The 18108-nt window shown below is 36.3% G+C and overlaps 3 pseudogenes; 1 reads left to right on the top strand and 2 right to left on the bottom strand.

The window, feature by feature from the left end:
• Window positions 1-213: 213 nt before the first annotated feature.
• LOC120586816 (uncharacterized) lies at window positions 214-329 on the bottom strand (annotated as a pseudogene).
• Window positions 330-4320: 3991 nt separating this feature from the next.
• On the top strand, window positions 4321-4439 carry LOC120586879 (uncharacterized; annotated as a pseudogene).
• A 12528-nt stretch (window positions 4440-16967) lies between these two features.
• LOC120586826 (uncharacterized) lies at window positions 16968-17086 on the bottom strand (annotated as a pseudogene).
• Between the last annotated feature and the right edge of the window lie 1022 nt (window positions 17087-18108).

Genomic DNA, 18108 nt, shown 5'->3' on the forward strand with positions numbered 1-18108 from the left:
TTAGTTATCCATTCATATACCCATAAAAATTAATTGATACTTTATCAAGTTACTATGCATCTGTTGTAAGTATGGAATGATGGTGACATTTTGTTTTTGTTTGTTTGTTTATTTGTTTATTATTTTTTAGGCGAGGCAACCCTTGGTTGACCTCACAGATTGCAAGGACCTTGTAAGTTTACAATCCCTTATTTTTTATTTTTTTACGTCTACAGCAAGCACCTGGTCTTCCTAGGTGGTCTCCCATCCAAGTACTAACCAGGCCCAACCCTGCTTAGCTTCCGAGATCAGACGGGATCAGGCTTGTTCAAGGTAGTATGGCCATAGACTGTGATGGTGACTTTTGAATCTTAGAAATTATTATGACTAGGTTCTTCTTATTTGACCAGTTGAGATGGACACAAAAATTAATGCCCAGTTACCAAACTTACTCCATCTACTTCCTAAAATTTGATCTAGGGACTCAGGAGTAGAGGTACTCAAGTTACCCCCATCAAATGTCAGTCTCAGAGTCCTAGGCCTCCTACTTCTTTCTTACCAGACACATCCAATCAACTGAAAACTATCTTTTTATATTTCTGTCTGCTTGCTTTTGTTTTCAATATTGCTTTTGGGTTTGGGAAGCTTTCACTTCTTACTTTGATTAATGTTATGTATTTTATATTAATTTTATAATTACTAACAGTTTAATTTTCTCAAGTCATAACTCTGATTTAACATGTCCCTGTTAAGCATGTGACATGTCCCTGATTATACTCCATATAACATAACATTCCCCACGGTACCTGTGGCCTGTCGACTGTAGAGAGATCCTTTAGCCTCTCTGGATGTACTTTCTCCCACCTTTTAACCAGTGCTCCATTCATGTGTCATCTTGTGGCTTTTGTTGAGGCATGATTTTGCTTTCTACTTATCTTATGTTTTTATTTTAAGTTTTTTTTGTAGCGTAACATGTATAACATGATATTTGTGACATATAACGATATAATTGTGGCATAATATTTATAACATAATATTTACCATTTTCCATATTTTTCAGAGTACGGCACAGTAGCATTAAGTCCATTCACAATGTTATGCAACCATTACACTATCCATCTCGAAAACATTTTCACCTTTCCCAACCGAGACTCTTTAATCACTAAACAACTCCCCATATTTAAGTTTCTGTTGCGCTGTAACACATGCAGAAAAGCTCACGAATTACTATCAAAAAGTGGATATACTAGATATAACATCCACTAGGTAAAGATGGGATACTAGTGCCCCCAGATCCCCTCTTGGCCTTTCCAGTCATTACTTCTCTCTTTTTCTGAAAAGGTAACCCTATCCTGACTTATAACATCACAGATTAGTTTTAGCTAGATCAAAATTATCTATTTGTCTATTCTTTTGCCAATACCACAAGATCTTAATTACTTGCAGTTTTATAGTTGTCTTGAAGTCAGGTAGTGTCATTCCTTCAATTTTGTTCTCCAAATATTGTGCTGGCTATTTGGGGTCTTTTGCCTCTCCATAGAAACTTTAGAATTGGTTCATCACTATCCATGAAATAAGTCGCCGAAGTTTTGACTGGGATCATATTAAATCTATAGATCAAGGTAGGAAGAACAGACAGACGCTGCCATCTTGAGTCTTCCTATCCATGAACATGAAATATGTCTCCATTTATTTAGTTCTTATTTGATTCTATTTATAACAGCTTTTTAGTTTTCCTTAAATAGATATTACACATATTTTGTAAGATTTATACTTAAATATTTAAATTTTGGAAGTGTTAATGTAAATAATATTGTTTTTTATAAATTTCAGTTTCACTTGTTTATTTTTGGTATATAGAAAATCATTTGACTTTCGTATATTAACTTTGTATCCTGAAACCTTTCTATAATTGCTAATTGGTTCCAGGACTTTTTTGTTGTTGTTGTTAGTTATTTTGGACTTTCTACACAGACAAGCATGTCGTCTGCGAACAAAAGTAGTTTTATGTGTGACTTCCCAATCTACATACCTTTTCTTTTATTTTCTTTTCTTGCCTTGTATTAGCAAGGAGTTCTAGTATGATACTGAAAAGGAATAGTGAAAGGGGGCATCCTTGCCTAATGCCTGATCTGAGTGGGAAAGCTTTGAGTTTCTCACCACTATGATGTTAGCTGTAGGGTGAATTCATGGCTTTCTAATATTGAGTTATCTAAGCAGTGAATATGGTATGTCCCTTCAATTATTGAGGTCTTCTTTACTCTCTTAGTAATGTTTTATGCATTTCTTTTTTTATTTCTTTTTATTTTTTGACAATTTTATCATTTTATGCATTTTTGTGTAATTTTCTTGCAAGTCTTTTTGTTAGATTTATGCGTAGGTGTTTAATGTATTTGGCTCTTTTAAATCGCATTTTAAAATGTTATTTTCTAATTGTTTATTGAAAGTTTCTAGAAAAACTACTTTTTGTGTTTTATTTAATTCATTTAAAAATTCTAATTAATTACTAGATTTTCTGCTACACATAGTACATGTAAGTATGGTTCATTTTCTTTCTTTCTGAGTCTTATGCATTTTATTTCTTTATCTTGATTTTTCTTTCATGATCTAAGATCTCACAATGTTATGAAAAGTGATCCCTTTTTCAATTGCAGTAGAACTGAGAAATGTTTTAAGATCTACTATGATTGTAGATATGTTCATTTCTCTCATAAATTTTATGCTTTTCTTCATATAACTTGAGACTACAAATTTAGGTTTTCTATGTGTTTCCAATGAATTTAAATTTTTTTATGAAATATGCTGAGATGACTGACAACCACTTCCCCACTCCTCTAAGGCTGCAGACCCACATCAGGAAAGGAAAACAGATTTAAACTGAATGACTTGGACACTCAGGCTCTCTCTCATTCTCTGTGTTTGAGAGGAGATCATGTTTCTGTCTATGGGGTGTTATTGCTTCTCTAATAAACTTTCCTTTTGTCTCTAACTCTGGCATGCACTTGAATTCTTTCCTGGGTGCAGTCAAGGACACCACCCACCTGCCCCCGCCACGTGTAGAGCTTGGGTCCCCACTCTGGGGGATTCGCCCCATCCTACATCATTTATACAAGACAGCCTCTTAGAGCCCCTGCTTGGGTAGTTAGACTGGGTACTGTATGGAGCAGGAACAGTGTTGCACTGGAAGGCTCAATTTTATTGGGCAAGCATAGAATTGAATATCATGACACAAATGCCCCAAATGTCCAAATGAGGACTGTTTTGTTTTTGTTTTTTTTTCCCTGAGACATCAACATTCCTAGCTTTTCCAGTCATTTTTCAGTTTCCTTCTAGGAAACCTGTCTTTTTTTCGTTTTCAAAAAAATGCTAAGTCTGTGGGAGGTGATGGTAGCAGGTGATGGGTTGCTGACTAATGCAGTGCCCTTTGTAAAAGGCCTGCACCTATAGTCTTTGTTGTAGCCCTGCTGGACCTGCCATTTTTAAGTCCAGAGCTCCTCTAGAATTTCTGCAGCAGAGATAGCCCCATCTCTTGGGCCAGTTCCTCCTAACCCATTGCAAGTTGTGGTTATTTTGCCTATTATGTCTGTCAACACCCCAACTCTTTTTAATCTTTAAATATTTTGTTGTAATTTCTTACACATTGGTGGCCTCTCCAGCATCCTTCCTCTCTTAGCTAATATTGTTTATTCGTTAGCTTATTTCTGTACTTTTATTTCAGTGGAGACTTAGGAAAAAAAAGGGAAAATATGCATGCTCTGCTCTCTTGACCCTCAAGTCTTTGTGAAATGTTTCTATTAATTGAATTGTGAAGTGAATCCCTAATACTGTTGTGTGAAGTGAAGCTCTTTATTCCTATGCCCAATCTTTATTTTAATGTTCTCAGGCTGAATGTGTACCCACCCCTCTCATTTAGGGCCTTCGGTCCCACCTTGGCATTTTACACAGAGAACAGTGGCCCTTAACAGATATATCTGATTCTATGTCCATCAACTTGTATATGGTCGAGCCTCCTGATAATTGTTTTACAATATTGTCAAATAAATCCTTCATGGGGTTCATTGGGCCTTCAGGAGAGCGTTCTGGGAAGTATGATAGAGTGGCTTCAAAGAGCTCATCAGGCTCCATACTTCAAAACTATGCATGTCACCAAATGGAAAGGAGGGAGGGAAAAGAAGGGAAGGGACTAGAAGGGACGGAAGAACAGAGAAGGGGAGGGGAAAGATAAAACCACGGACTTTGAGTAGGAGAAGGCTGGGAAGCAAATGTTGATTCTGACATTTTATAGGCCAATAACTCCAAGAGATTTTATTTCCCCATCTCTGTTAAAAAGTTATGATACCAGTCTATGGCCATGCTACCCTGAACAAGGCCGATCCTGTCTGATCTTGGAAGCTAAGAAGGGTCGGGCCTGGGTAGTACTTGGTTGGAACACCACTTAGGAAGACGAGGTGCTGTAGGCATAAAAAATGAAAAAAACAAGGGATTGTAAGCTGACAAGGTCCTTGCAATCTGTGAGGTCAACCAAGGGTTGCCTTGCCTAAAAAAAAAAAAAAAAAAAAAAGTATGGTACCAAATCTATTCAGTCCAAGTGAAATTTCTGTAAAAATCATGAAGAAAACAGTACCTTTAACAGTCAAACAGAGGCATCTGGACATTTGAGATTTATCCTCATGTCTATAATCGCTCCTAACTTGTGTTGAAAGACTTTGTGGCAAATCTTGTTTTAAATGCGTTTTTCCCTATTTATTCATTTAATCCTCACAAAAACACTAAAAAGGACGTACTAATATAATTTCTATTTTGAAAAAAAATCAAAACAAAAGACAAGGCACAGAAATATGAAGTAACTTGACTGTGGCTATGTAACCAGGAGAGTGAGGAGCAGGAATCCCGCAGTAGAGTGCTGTCCCAGCCCTGTACTTCTTACTCACTACACCATGTGACCTCCAAAACCACCCCACCCAGAATTCTGGAAAAGGGCCAGGCTTGGCAATAAGAGCCCATATTTAATATTAATAGACAAATAGAAATGAAAACTAAGTTATTCATATGCAGTCGCTGGCAAAAGCCTTCACCAGGACCTGTTAGACTCCCTTTTTCGGTTGTATTTGTCACAGTAAGAGGAGAAAAGGAGAGAAACAAACATGTGAAACAGGGTCTGGATCAGTGCCGCCCAGTGCAGATGCGGTTCCTAGCCCTGCCCCGAAAGCATGTTAGAAATGGAAATTCTTAGACTCCTCCCCAGAACTGCAGAATCAGAATCAGCAGGGTTGGAGCCTGGAAATAGGTGTTTCACTGTGACTCTAGGTGATTCTGATGCACGATAGTGTTTGAGAAAAATTGCTTTAAAGTTTGCAGATACTCCCATGTAAATTGTAAGAATTTTATCTCCATCTTATGAAGTAGAGATGATGTCACCCAATTTACAATGAAACGAAAGGCAGAGAGATGTATATAAATAAGGTAAAATCCCTTCCCTTTATCACTAACCATAATTCTTTCATCTATACCTACCTAGTTATGTGAAATTCTCATTCTCATGTTCTGATTTCCTCTCAATGTTTCAAGAGTTTTGTTCATTTATTTTTTTTGGAAGGGAGAGAGAGTATGTTAAGGAATTGGATGAGAAAATAGGATCTAATAGTTGTGTATGGAAGAGGGTTAGCCCTGTATGAATATTGTTTAGATGGAACATAATGGCTCTTCATCACCCAACACCAACTGTCAGGAACTTCTTCACAATCTTCCTGATTCTCAAAATAAGTATTTTTATGTGCTTTAGAATCCTTGGCTTTTGGATTAACCAGATTTCTCCTAAAATAAAAATAAAAACGTCTTTTAGGATTTTCCCCTTTGTGTCAGCTCCTTTGAGATGCCTAAATGTGAAGATGATCCAGTTGAGTATCTATGTGTTGCTGAATTGCAAATAATTTGTGCAAAGACCAGCACATTCCACTTTGGCCTACTTTTGAAAGCTGCAGCTTCCTAGAAAAATGAGCTAATCCTACAGTTGTATTAAAAGGCAAAAGGAGTGTTTAGGATTCAAAAAATGCTGCCGAGGGAGTTCGTGTTTCCTGCAAAGACCTGAGCCAGGAGGAAACAGGTAGAGAGTCAGCAATCATAAAATCAAGGCTGGCAGCAGAGGTCATTAGATTCAGTTATGTGTTCCCAAATCATGCCTTAAGCGAACTTATACTGAGGGCTTGTTGCAGGACACATGCTCTGAGCTTGGCATGAATACCACAGTTCTATGCAGAAAGTAATATTATCTCACTTTATAGTTAAGGAAACTGAAGCCACAGAAGTTTGACAACTTACCAAGGGCACATAATAGATAAAGCATTTATATCTTTTTGGTCTGATTCCAGATCCCATGTAAACTACACACTGCATGTGTTCTCAGATCTCAATGATGAGTTTAGACCTCAGATAGCCTCGGGAGAGTTTTTGTTCTTCTCAATATCATTCTTTTAAAGCAGTGCTTCCCAGATTTTACTGTGCTTATGAACCACTTGGGGATCTTTAAATGCAGATTCTGTTCACTGAGTCTGGGGTGGGTCCTGAGCATCTGCATCTTCATCTCCCTGATGAAGCCGATGCTGCTAATACAGGCCTGAGCTTTGAGAAGGTATCAAGGCTCTAACCAACAGTAAATTCTGTTAAATCGAGCTGCAGTCCAGCGAGTCGCATCTACATCTCCTAGCTTTGATTGGCTGGCCACTTTTTGACGCTGCGTATTACTCTTCAGAGGTCAGTTCACTTAATTAATGAACTTCATAAGCTGTTTCACCAATTTGCCCACAGTGGATGGAATTACAAGAAAGAATTCCTTTGTCTCTCCCTGATTTCTTTCATGCTCTGGAGCAGGCTATAAAATAGGTAATTTATGCCAGAGATTACAGATGATATGTTTATTTAGCTGAGTGCAATAATAAGACCTTGCAGGGGGCCAGACAGGTTTCCAGGTCTGTGGGATGCTGAAAATCTCTGCCCAGATGTAGCAATTATGTACATTTCAGTGGTCTCCTTATGCAACCCCAGGTAGAAAAGCAATCAATCTTCATATTTTTTATTAGTAATAAAGGAGAGTGTCATTTATTTATAAATATAATCATAATGATTGTGTTGTTTTGTCTTTTAATACAATGGTTGCTCCTGAAATGAGCTAGAAATACTTTTTATTTAATTTTAATTTTTAAATTAAGTTTATTGGGGTAACATTGGTTAATAAAATTATATAGGTTTCAGTTGTACAATAATACATCATCTGTATATTGAATTGTGTGTTCACTATTCAAACTCAAATCCCCCATCGCCTTATATTTAACTCCCTTTACCCTTATCTACTTCCTCCCTTTCCCTCTGGTAACTACTAAACTGTTGTCCGTATCTATGAGTTCTCTTTTTTTATGTTGCTGCATTCAGTTATATATCCCTCATATGAATGAAATCATATGGCTTTCAACTTTTTCTGTCTGACTTATTTCACTTAGCATGATTATCTCAAGATCCATCCATATTGTTGCAAATGACATCTATTCATATGGCTAAGTAATATTACATAGTATAGATAGATAGATAGATAGATAGATAGATAGATAGATAGATAGATACACACACATACACATACCACATCTTCTTTATCCAATCATCTATTGAAGGACACTTTGGTCGTTTCCATGTCTTGGCCATGGTGAATAATGCTGCTATGAACATCAGATACATATATTTTTATAGATAAAAATTTTCTAACTTTTTGGGTAGAAACCCAGAAGAAGGATTGCTGGGTCATATAGTAATTCTATTCTTAATTTTTTGAGGAACTGCCATACTGTTTTCCATAGTGGCTGTACCAATCTATATCAAACTAAAAAGCTTCTGCACAGTGAAAGAAACCATCAACACGAGGAGGCAACCAACTGAATGGGAGAGGATATTTTCAAGCAATGGCTTGAAAATATATAAAGAACTAATACAACTCAACAACAATAAAAAAAAAAACAATCCAATTAAAAAATGGGCAGAGGACATGAACAGACACTTGTCCCAAAAGAAATACAAATGTCCAACAGACATGAAAAGATGCTCAACCTCACTAGCTGTTAGGGAAATGCAAATCAAAAGCACAATGAGATACCACTTCAAACCTGTAAGAATTGCTGTTATCGACAAGACAAGTAACAACAAGTGTTGGAGAGGTTTTGGGGAAAAAGGAACCCTCACTGCTGGTGGAAATGGAAATGCTCATGATATTAAACTTGAATCTGGCTGGTGACCTATTGGTGTCCTCTTCAGAGGCTTCGTAGCTCTTTTTATTTATTTATTTATTTCTGGGCACACAGAAGATAGCTGAACTCTGTAATTAATTCAGTAAGTTATAGATGTTGAAGAGGCTGTAGCACCTTGACTCTCTCCTTTACCCTGTAGGGGTCTGAGGATGAAGACACTGCCTTTTCCTGGGCTGTCCTGGCTGCTGCTGCTCTGAATTTACTCTTCGATAAGCCCTAACAGCATTTATTTTGTACTGATAAGGAAAGGAGAAATGAAACTATGGGAATGTTAGTTGATCCCTGGGGCATTTCCTCCCCAGGCAAAGCTGGACACAACTGGACAGATTGCATCTGTAATGTCTTTGCTCTCAACAGAAGCAGGAAAAAAAACAACAAGGCCTATCTCTAGAGTGGAGACAAGAAATGCGGCACTTTGGGCTTCTCTGTTAGGCTTATAAAATTTGGACAGGTTATCTTCCTGAAGAATATAAAATTAGGCACAGACCTTTTGATGGGCGTGTGCAGGGGAGGGACTCCGAAGCTTAAATATCATTAACTCTCTGTCAGTTTACTTCTTTCTGTATTATTGCTCTTTGATTTCATTCTTCAGCTTCAAGGCCTTATTTTTTTTCATTACTCTTCTGCCACTTACTGTGACAGCTGAATATATTCTCTTTGCTGGTCTCATCACTTCATGATTCCTGGTGTGTCCTGGTGGCTCTTCAGGCCATCATCATCTGCATCGCCCAGAAATCTTCCTGAGATTTCTCGTGGCTCCAGAGACATTTTAGAAATCAGAATTGCTCTGGCTTCATTACCTTTCTTCATGCACTTATTCTTCTGCCAGTAATTCCTTTTGGCTTTCTTTTTTCCCGCATTTTTCTTCACAAGCCTAGAAATCAAAGGGAAAAAAGTATTTTATTTACTTCCAAAAATGGATTTAGTGGAGAAATATTTAATTCGGTATCTTAAGTTGTTTCCAGATTTCATCTCATATCTAGCCAGGTGTGTTCCTTTGTCTTCTGCTTTTTTCCCCATGAACTAACTTGTGTGTGGTCCACAGTACATGAAAGGTACTAGATCAAGCACTTGATGTACAAAATCTTATTTAATTGCTATATCAGATTCAAATAACTGTTACTCATGCTGATCATCTTATATATGTTCCCTTGAGGACCTAAATGAGAGTTTCTTGGTTTATTTCCAGGAGTGAAATGTGCCCTAGTTTGTCCACCAAACAGTGCCAAAGATTTTTTTTCCCCTAGAATAGCAGCGTCAGTTTATATTCCCACCAGGAGTGCAAGAGGTGTCACATTTCCCTACAACCCTGATGGTATTTGATGTCATTTTAGTTGAATACTTCTTGTCAATCTGTAAAGGTATAAATTAATATCTTTCTAAATATTCTGCTGCTTTTATTTTTTAATCCCTTTTAACTTCTTATTGAAATATAATAAACATACAGAAAAATATACATAAATATACAGCTAAATTTTTAGAAACAGAATGCACTAGTGTAACCAACCCAGATCATAAAGTCTCATTCTTGTTTTATTTTGCATTTCTCTGATTACTGCTAACATTCACTTGAATTCTTATTTCTTATAAAGTAATTATCATATTTCTTATTCTTTGTCCATTTCTTATAAAGTAATTATCTTATTTCTTATTCTTTGCCCATTGTTCTGTTAAATTCCTTTTTAAAAATCTTTCTGCTGTACAAGTGTTTCTTTTACATTCCAGAAGTTAGTCACTAGTTTTACATGTTACAGATGTCTCCTGCTGGCCTGCCTTGGCTCTTTAGGTATTTTTAATAGGTATTAGGGCTGTAATAGGTAGAAAATGGGAGACCATTTGTGTTTCAAAAATAATGTGGGCCAGTAAAAAGTCAGGTGCCTGGCCTTTAAAGCAGAAAACTTTTTCACCCCATCACATTCAAAGTAGTGCAGACTCTAGATAGCAGAGATTATAAAGGGCCTTATTTTATTCATGCAAGTTTTAAAACACCATCTCTGTGGACTTCTGCAGAAAAGCTATAGAGAAAAAAGCATACTGACATATGAACACAAACTTCAGCTGATCCAGTTTAACACCTGTTGTTCCTTTTCATAAAACAAAGTTGTCTACTTGGCAAATATAATTGCTTTACTTTTATTCTATTGCTATGCTCATCTCTTTACTCAAGGGTCTCTGATTGACAGCTTGATGGCTGCTAAATGGGTTTCGTTAGAGTTAGATCCAAGCGAGTCCACTAAATTAATTGAAAGAGCTGTGTATTTTAGACCACCTGTTCCTCAGCTGTCTTAGAGCTTACCAGCATGTCAGAAAATCCACTGAGTTTAATTTACCTTATTTTTTGAAACCAAACAATCAATCAAATTTCTAGAATATAAAAGGGAAATACGGCATTTAATTGGAAATTGAGCAAAGATAAACCTTTTGGATTCCAATGTACCTTTTACTCTGATGCTTACAATTAGCCACCATCCAATGAAAAGCAGTATATCCAAGGAATTCTATGAACAACTGAAAATTATCAAAATGACTTCTGCCTGAGAAGGGAGAAATACCTTCCCCAGGCTCTAATGAGCAGTGTTTACACAATAAGTGAGCATCTCTTATTCCCATATGGAGGTCTGGTAGCACACACACGCAGACCACAGACCATACCAGGCAGCCAGCAGATGCTGGAATTCCTAGGCAGTAAAAGCAGCCCCTCCTATTAAGGTCTGTAAAGCTCCTTGGGCTGGGCTCCCGTTCCTCTAAGATGCACTCATAGAGATAGGCACGCCTGCCTTCAAAAGGCCACAACACAGGGCTCCAAGAAGTGAAGGGAATTGAAACAGTTGATAAACTGCACGAGAAAGAACAGAATTCCCAGGGAGGTTGGTTACCAGAGGTGATCTCATTTTCTGACATTGCAGGAAGACAGCAATGTTCCAAAAGATACTGTTCAAGAAAGGAAATACGTGGGTTCTCCCCTCCCTCAGATATCTTCATTTCACAGAGGCAGAATTAACAGCTTAAAGGGATATAGCGGATGGAATAGTATTGGTGGAAAATAAATGTTCGTTGAATAAAAAAGGGACTTAAATACACAAGTATGGCTGGTCCTCAGATAACATCGTATTATTCAATGTCATTTGGTTATGACATCGATGAGATGCTGTAGGACTTAACTCTTCATTATATCAATTAGCCTGTGATAAAATGGTTTTCGTTTATATGTTTCACTAAAAGTGGAAGAACCTACTGATGTCATTGAGTGAGACTTAGAAAATCTGCTGTATCGATAGATGTGTTGGTAAGGTTGAAACCAAAGCTTTCTTCTGTCTACTGTCCTTTCCTTAGATATTACTCATTATTTGCTATGACTTGTTGTAAGCTCTAACACTAAAATTTGAACCCATAAACTTGCATATGATAATTACTTTATAAGCTAAGAATTATCTTGCTCTCTGAATCTGGGATGTGGGGCCTGGTACTGTAATAATCTTTGTGTTTTGTTATCTCTTTGAACTCTTCAAATGGGAGATTATTAAGATTATTGTAGAACTAATGCAGTATGTATCTGTGGTACCCAAGGACATACACTCAATCCAGTGAGAGAATCCTAGCATCACCTGCTGAAGGAGCTTCCACTCCTGATTCAAGCTGGAATTGCCCAGGAATCAAGAGGCCTTCTAGCTAAAAATGGGTAGAGTAGGATATTAAGGAGGACTTAAAAATTTTCTTTTAATTTTTTTTTATTGTGGTAAAATATATATATCATAAATTTGCCATTTTAACCATGTTGAATTATATAACTCAGTGACATTATAGTCAAAATATTGTACAACCGTCACCACTCTCTATTTCCAAAACTTTTCCATTACCCCAAACAGAAACTGTGTACCCCATCAAGCAGTAACTCCATTTGCCTTACTTCTTGCTCCTGGAAACCTCTAATCTACTTCCTGTATCTGTGAATGTTCTTATTCTAGATATTTTATACAAGTTGGAGTCATATAATATTTGTCCTTTTGTGTCTGGCTTATTTCACTTAGCAAATTATGGGTGTCTGGGAGTTCATGTATCCTCGAGGCAATATCGTAAAGGTGGACTGCTATCCGTGCAGGCGATATTACTTTTGCTATTTTCTGCTCAGTAGAGAGAAGAGATTAGAAACCATTTCCCTGATCAGTAGTTACACATCTGGTACCAGGACCATGTCGATTTGCTTAAGTAAAGACACATTTCTAGAATAGCAGCAGTAATTGCCATCAACTAGTGATTAAATTTTGACCAACCTTTATTCACCAAGATCCTATTGCTTAATCAGTTCACAACACTGGGGCCTTCAAGAAGCATGTAAAGGATGCCATTCTTGTCTGCAGCTAATTCTGGTACCGAATACTGCATTAGTAAGAGCTCAGCTGTAGATAACAGAAACACCCTTGATAGATACGGGATGTAATTCGTGGAATTAAAGGCTTACAATATTGTTGGAAGAACCAGGGGAGCAGTCTTCGGACTGGGCCTCTGGGGACGATTCTTAGAACAACACAACACACTGGCTCATAAAAAAAACCTGCTTCTTTAGCCTCAGCCAAGAAACTGGAAATCACAAGCAACTGTGCCAATTTGTAGGAAAAAATCTTAGCTAAAATCTGGGGAACAGAAAGCTCTTACCAGAACCATTGCTTTTAGAAAACATATCACCTTATTTGTGATCTAGGTTACCAGAATTGGCAACAAAATGAATTTTCTGGGCCAGGATATTCCCTTTGTGACCAGGACCTCCAAAGTGGACACCTAGCATACTAAATTCTTATTTAACTCCAAATTCAAGTTAGAGAAAGCGTTTTTAATTAATGGAAACTAAATTGTATCCAGACTCCTAGCTATAAGAACAAGTATAGCTTTTATTTTTTCATTCTCTGCAGTTCAGGAAGTTATTCTAGAAAGTGTGGAACACATGGTAAGTGAATGAATCTGAAGTCCCCCAGAAAAGGTAACTCTAGCTCCATAATATCTTTTAAAAGAATTCATAATGCATATAAAAAGGTGAAAATTTCTAGAGTTTGAGCACAAGGTAATAAATTAATTAGACCCGGATCAGAGTGATAATGCATGCAATACTGGATCTTATTATATCTCCACAAAGGAATCATCAAAAGCTAGATAAGTGATCTTTGGATTAGTCATTGTTTCAATAATAGTTATTAATACCTAATATTGTCTCAAAGGCATTAAGCTATTGCGTGACATAAATTGATTTTTAGAACAATGAATTGCTTTGTAACCCTCTTTAGAAATAAATGTGTAACTTAAATTCAACTCATTCAATAAATGTAAAATAAACATATTTTTGTGGGCAGGGTATAGTTGGGCCTTGCTTGTCTACTAACAAATTGGATTATAACTCTTCTATGAGTGAATTTAAAAGAAAAAACAGGTTAGATACACATAAAATGCACACATTTGAAATTCAGGTCAAATTTCAATCAGATTCTAAGATGGTCACTTTTATTATACTGGAAATAGTGATGACTTACTGTTGACCATAACAAGAGCTAACACTTACTGTAGGCAAGTCACTAATTTAAGTATACCATCCATATTAACCATTTAAGTATTAAAATAACACTACAAGGTGGGTAGCATAGATATAGAAACTTCACACATGATGAAAATAGGGCCTCGCAGATAAGAAGTGTTCAAAAATTTTTGAATTTTGGAAATCTGTCTCCAGTGTCCTTGGTTTTGAGCATTAGACTGTTCCAGCTGACACTGGAAACTAAAGGAAAATTTCACTGAAATTCAGTGAGTTGGAGAATGAAGAAATAATTTTTACCCCTCTTCCTACTGATCCTCGCTCCTTCAGGTAGCCTTAGGCCTCTGTGCTGTTAGGGAGGAGGAAGCAGTCATGTTTCCCGCTAACCCAAGACAGGTTCCTCTGTGGTTCCTGGTTATATCTCTAAGTCAACAAAGATTAATAAGTATTTTGGTTATCTATGTTTTCTACAACATTTTCAGTGGAGGGTATAACGGTGGACTTCAAGTTCTGAACTTGAAGGCTAAGTAACATCCATTTCATTTCCAACCCATATCTGTCCCTGTGTATCACCCTGTATTAATAAAAATAAATTCCCCAACTCTGTTCCCGACATCTTCTCTATTAGTTAGAACATGTGTTTCCCCAAACTGACTTGATCTTGTTTATAGGTGTGCTTATCATTATGAAAACATTGCTTAAAGAGTGATCAGGAGAATTGCCTATATAATTCCATCTCACTTGTGCCCTAGATTATTTTTGAGAGCATACCTAATGTATTCATACACTGCTACGCTTTGCAAAATGCCAACACTTCACAGGCTTTCTTAGACATTTTCTACATTCTGTCAATATCTGCCATTTAAAAAATGTTTCCTTTTCTCTTGATTTCAGAATGATTTTTTTTACTGTAATTTTTCTTTAATGTTTTGTAAATTATATACTCCTTTTCTCTCTTAGTATGTAGGCCTCACATCTTAACATCAGACAGGCATACCTCAGAGATATTGTGGGTTTAGAACTAGACCACCACCATGAAGCAAATATCAAAATAAAGCGAGTCACGCATTTTTTTGTTTTCCCAGTGCATGTAAAAGTTGTTTCCACTGTACTGTAGTCTATTAAGTGTGTGATAGCATGTGTAAAAAAAATGTACATACCTTAATTTAAAAATACTTTATTGCTAAAAAATGCTAACCATCATCTAAACCTGTTGGAAAACTGGCACCAATAGATTTGCTCCATGCAGGATTGGCACAAACCTTTAACTTGTAAAAAACGAAATGCAATATATATGTGAAGTGTGATAAATGAGGTAGCCTGTTCTTACCTTCCAAAGTAAATCATTTTCCTTTCCCTCTTGTAAACAATACTTTGATGGTAATTGTTTTGATCAGTCAGTATTTATTTATATTTGTCCATATTTACTACTTTCTTTACTTTTCATTCCCCCTTGCATCTTACACTTTCCATCTTGGATCACATCCTTTCTGCACTTCCACTGAGTGTTTTAGTTCGATTATCTTATTTCTAGAAGTATTTAAAACAACTTATAACATATCTTGCTTTTTTAATGTATAATTTCAAGCCTTGCAGTCAATTTCTTGAATAAGATTAAACATTTTAGAGTTGGATAATTCTAATATCTGTAATTTTTAAGCTCTGATTGTGATGTCTTATTTTCTGTTGACTATCTTATGTGCCCTTTCTGTGTATTTTGTGACATTACCCCTCCCCGCTACCACCCTGCCCGGGAGCTACTACTATATGCATGAGAATTTTTTTGGAGTCTAGAATAATGTGGGTTTTTCAGTAGAGAACTTCCATCTGTTTCTGCACGGTGCCTTGAAGGACTGTGCATCAAAAATGACTATAAATTAAATATTTGATTTAATTACTTTTAGACCATTCAGGCAGTTTGAGTTTCCTCTTCTGGTCAAGTACCTGCTTAAATCATTTATCCATTTTTCTACTGGATTTCTTATCTCTTTCATATTGACATTCTAACTCTTTTAGATAAGACTATTTGGGGTGAATGTGGCACAAATATTTTTTTCCCAATATGCAACATGTGTTTTCATTTTCTTTACGGTAGTTTTTCAGAAATAGAAGTTATTCATTTTGACACTGTTGAATGTATTGAGTATTTCTGTATTTTGTTGAAGGACTGCATCTCTACTTTTATGTTATAAATATAATTAATATTTTTCCTAAATGTTTTATAGTTTTGCCTGCACATTTAAGCAGTTCACCCACACAACTTTGTGTAAAAAGTAGGAATTGAAATTTAGGTTTTTTTTCTCGTATGTAAATTATTATAGGTGGTACTATTCACTGAGTGATCTATCCTCTCCCCACTTATCTGCAATATCAGCATTGACAAGCACTAGATTTCTATATTGTCATCAGTCTCTTCCTAGACTTTTATTTTTTTCATTGGTCTATTTGTTTATCACTGAGCCAAGATCTTTGGCTCTGTTCCTTTCCTGTCTCTAGTCCTTAATATGTTCATCTATCAAGACATTTATGAGTATAGTTCTTCTGGCTCAACAGTTTCTATCTGTCTACAAGTAGATGCTCTCAGCTAATGATTCTGTTTTCTCCCTCTTGAAATAGCTACATTTGATCTTAAATTATTGAAGCTTATGGCTAAAACATCTAAGTCCATTTGATGCCGTGGACCCTTCTCAACAAGGGCTTAAAAATAAACTTTAAAGGAGGAATGGAAATATGATTATGTATGATTTGCTTAAATTAAAGGAGAGTCCTCCAAGAATCCTGGGGGACTTACCACTTCTCTGAGACTGAATCTTGCTCAAAAATAAACCTCAATTTGTTATTTCTAGTCCTGGTTTTCCTGATACTAAGTTAAGAACTAGGAGGCCAATAATAGAAACACATCAAAACCTAAAACCAATCTAACAGTTTCTGCTGCAGGAATTTAGAGTAGAGAAAAAGTAGTATGAGACTATTCAGCAAAAATTCAATCTCTTAGGGAATTAAAGGAAACATCATTTCCCAAAAGAGCTTAACTTTAGGTTAAAAATTTTAAACTTATTTCAGTAGCTTCAGTTCATCTTAGAATACTGATTTTTCCCTCTTCTATTTGTAACATCAACATAGCTCAGCAAATTTTTGTCTTATTTATTTTTTTTTAATTTTTATTTATTTATTTATTATAACACCTACAGCACCTGGTCTTCCTAGGTGGTCTCCCATCCAAGTACTAACCAGGCCCAACCCTGCTTAGCTTTTAAGATCAGATGAGACTGGGCTTGTTCAGGGTGACAAAGCTGTAGACTGAGGAAAATCTAAACCAGAAGCAATTCTATCTTTTTCTGCTTTACAAATATAATACGAACTTAGATTGTGACTTTCAGAAGTCAAATGTACTGGTTCAATTTTATACTAATGGTCCCCATTTTAATGTTATATTTCTAGCCATATTCTCAACCAGTATTTACTGGGCACCTCTTTTTTCATCAGGGCCTTCTGTAGGTGCCAGCATTAGATAGGAAATTCAGATATAATATTTTACTCTTAAGAGGATGCAGCCTACTAGAAAAGAAACATTCAGCTTCTGGTCCTTAAATATTCAGAATTTGATTTGTTTGGTATATTGTCTCTTGGTATTACAAAACAATGACCAACTTATTGAGACACTAAACTCAACATAGACCTAAAATTATTTTAAATATTCTTCAGTAAAGAAACCTAGCTAGCCACAATGTTAGTTTCTGAAAACAACGGAGATTCAGTTATAGTCCTAGAGTCTACTGGAAGAGATGAATATCTAAACAGATTATTGTAAAATATATGATTAAGGAAAGCCCTTAACAGATGAGGATGAGCCAAGTAAAGTTTCACAGAGTAGGTATCAACTGAACAGAGAGAATAAAAGCATATAGAGAATTCGGTAGAGCAAAATCTTTCATGTGAACACTTATTGGGAGAAGAGGAGACGGGGAGAGATATAAACTGGTAAGGTTACATGGGCCAGACCCAAGTTTTCTGACAAAGTACACAAGATTCCACTGAATGATGAAGAGTAAATGTCCGGAGTAAGCATTTTTACAAGAAGTATGGTTTTCTCTCTAGATAGATACTTCAAACAGCACTTAATTCATACAGATATACTGGAACATTCTGTCTTTGATGAAGGAGGAACTGATTTTTAAACCACTTTTAATGTCAAATGACATTTTGTAGCTGTCTGCTAGTATGTATGAACTGTCAACTCTCATTGATGTTTCCTTGTTCCTTGGGGTCTCTCTTTTTTAGATGTCATGATCCTACAACCAGTAGACTTCTCGTGAGGAGTAT

This window comes from Pteropus medius, unplaced genomic scaffold (genome assembly GCF_902729225.1).
Source record: "Pteropus medius unplaced genomic scaffold, Ma_sr-lr_union100, whole genome shotgun sequence".
Taxonomy (NCBI): domain Eukaryota; kingdom Metazoa; phylum Chordata; class Mammalia; order Chiroptera; family Pteropodidae; genus Pteropus; species Pteropus medius.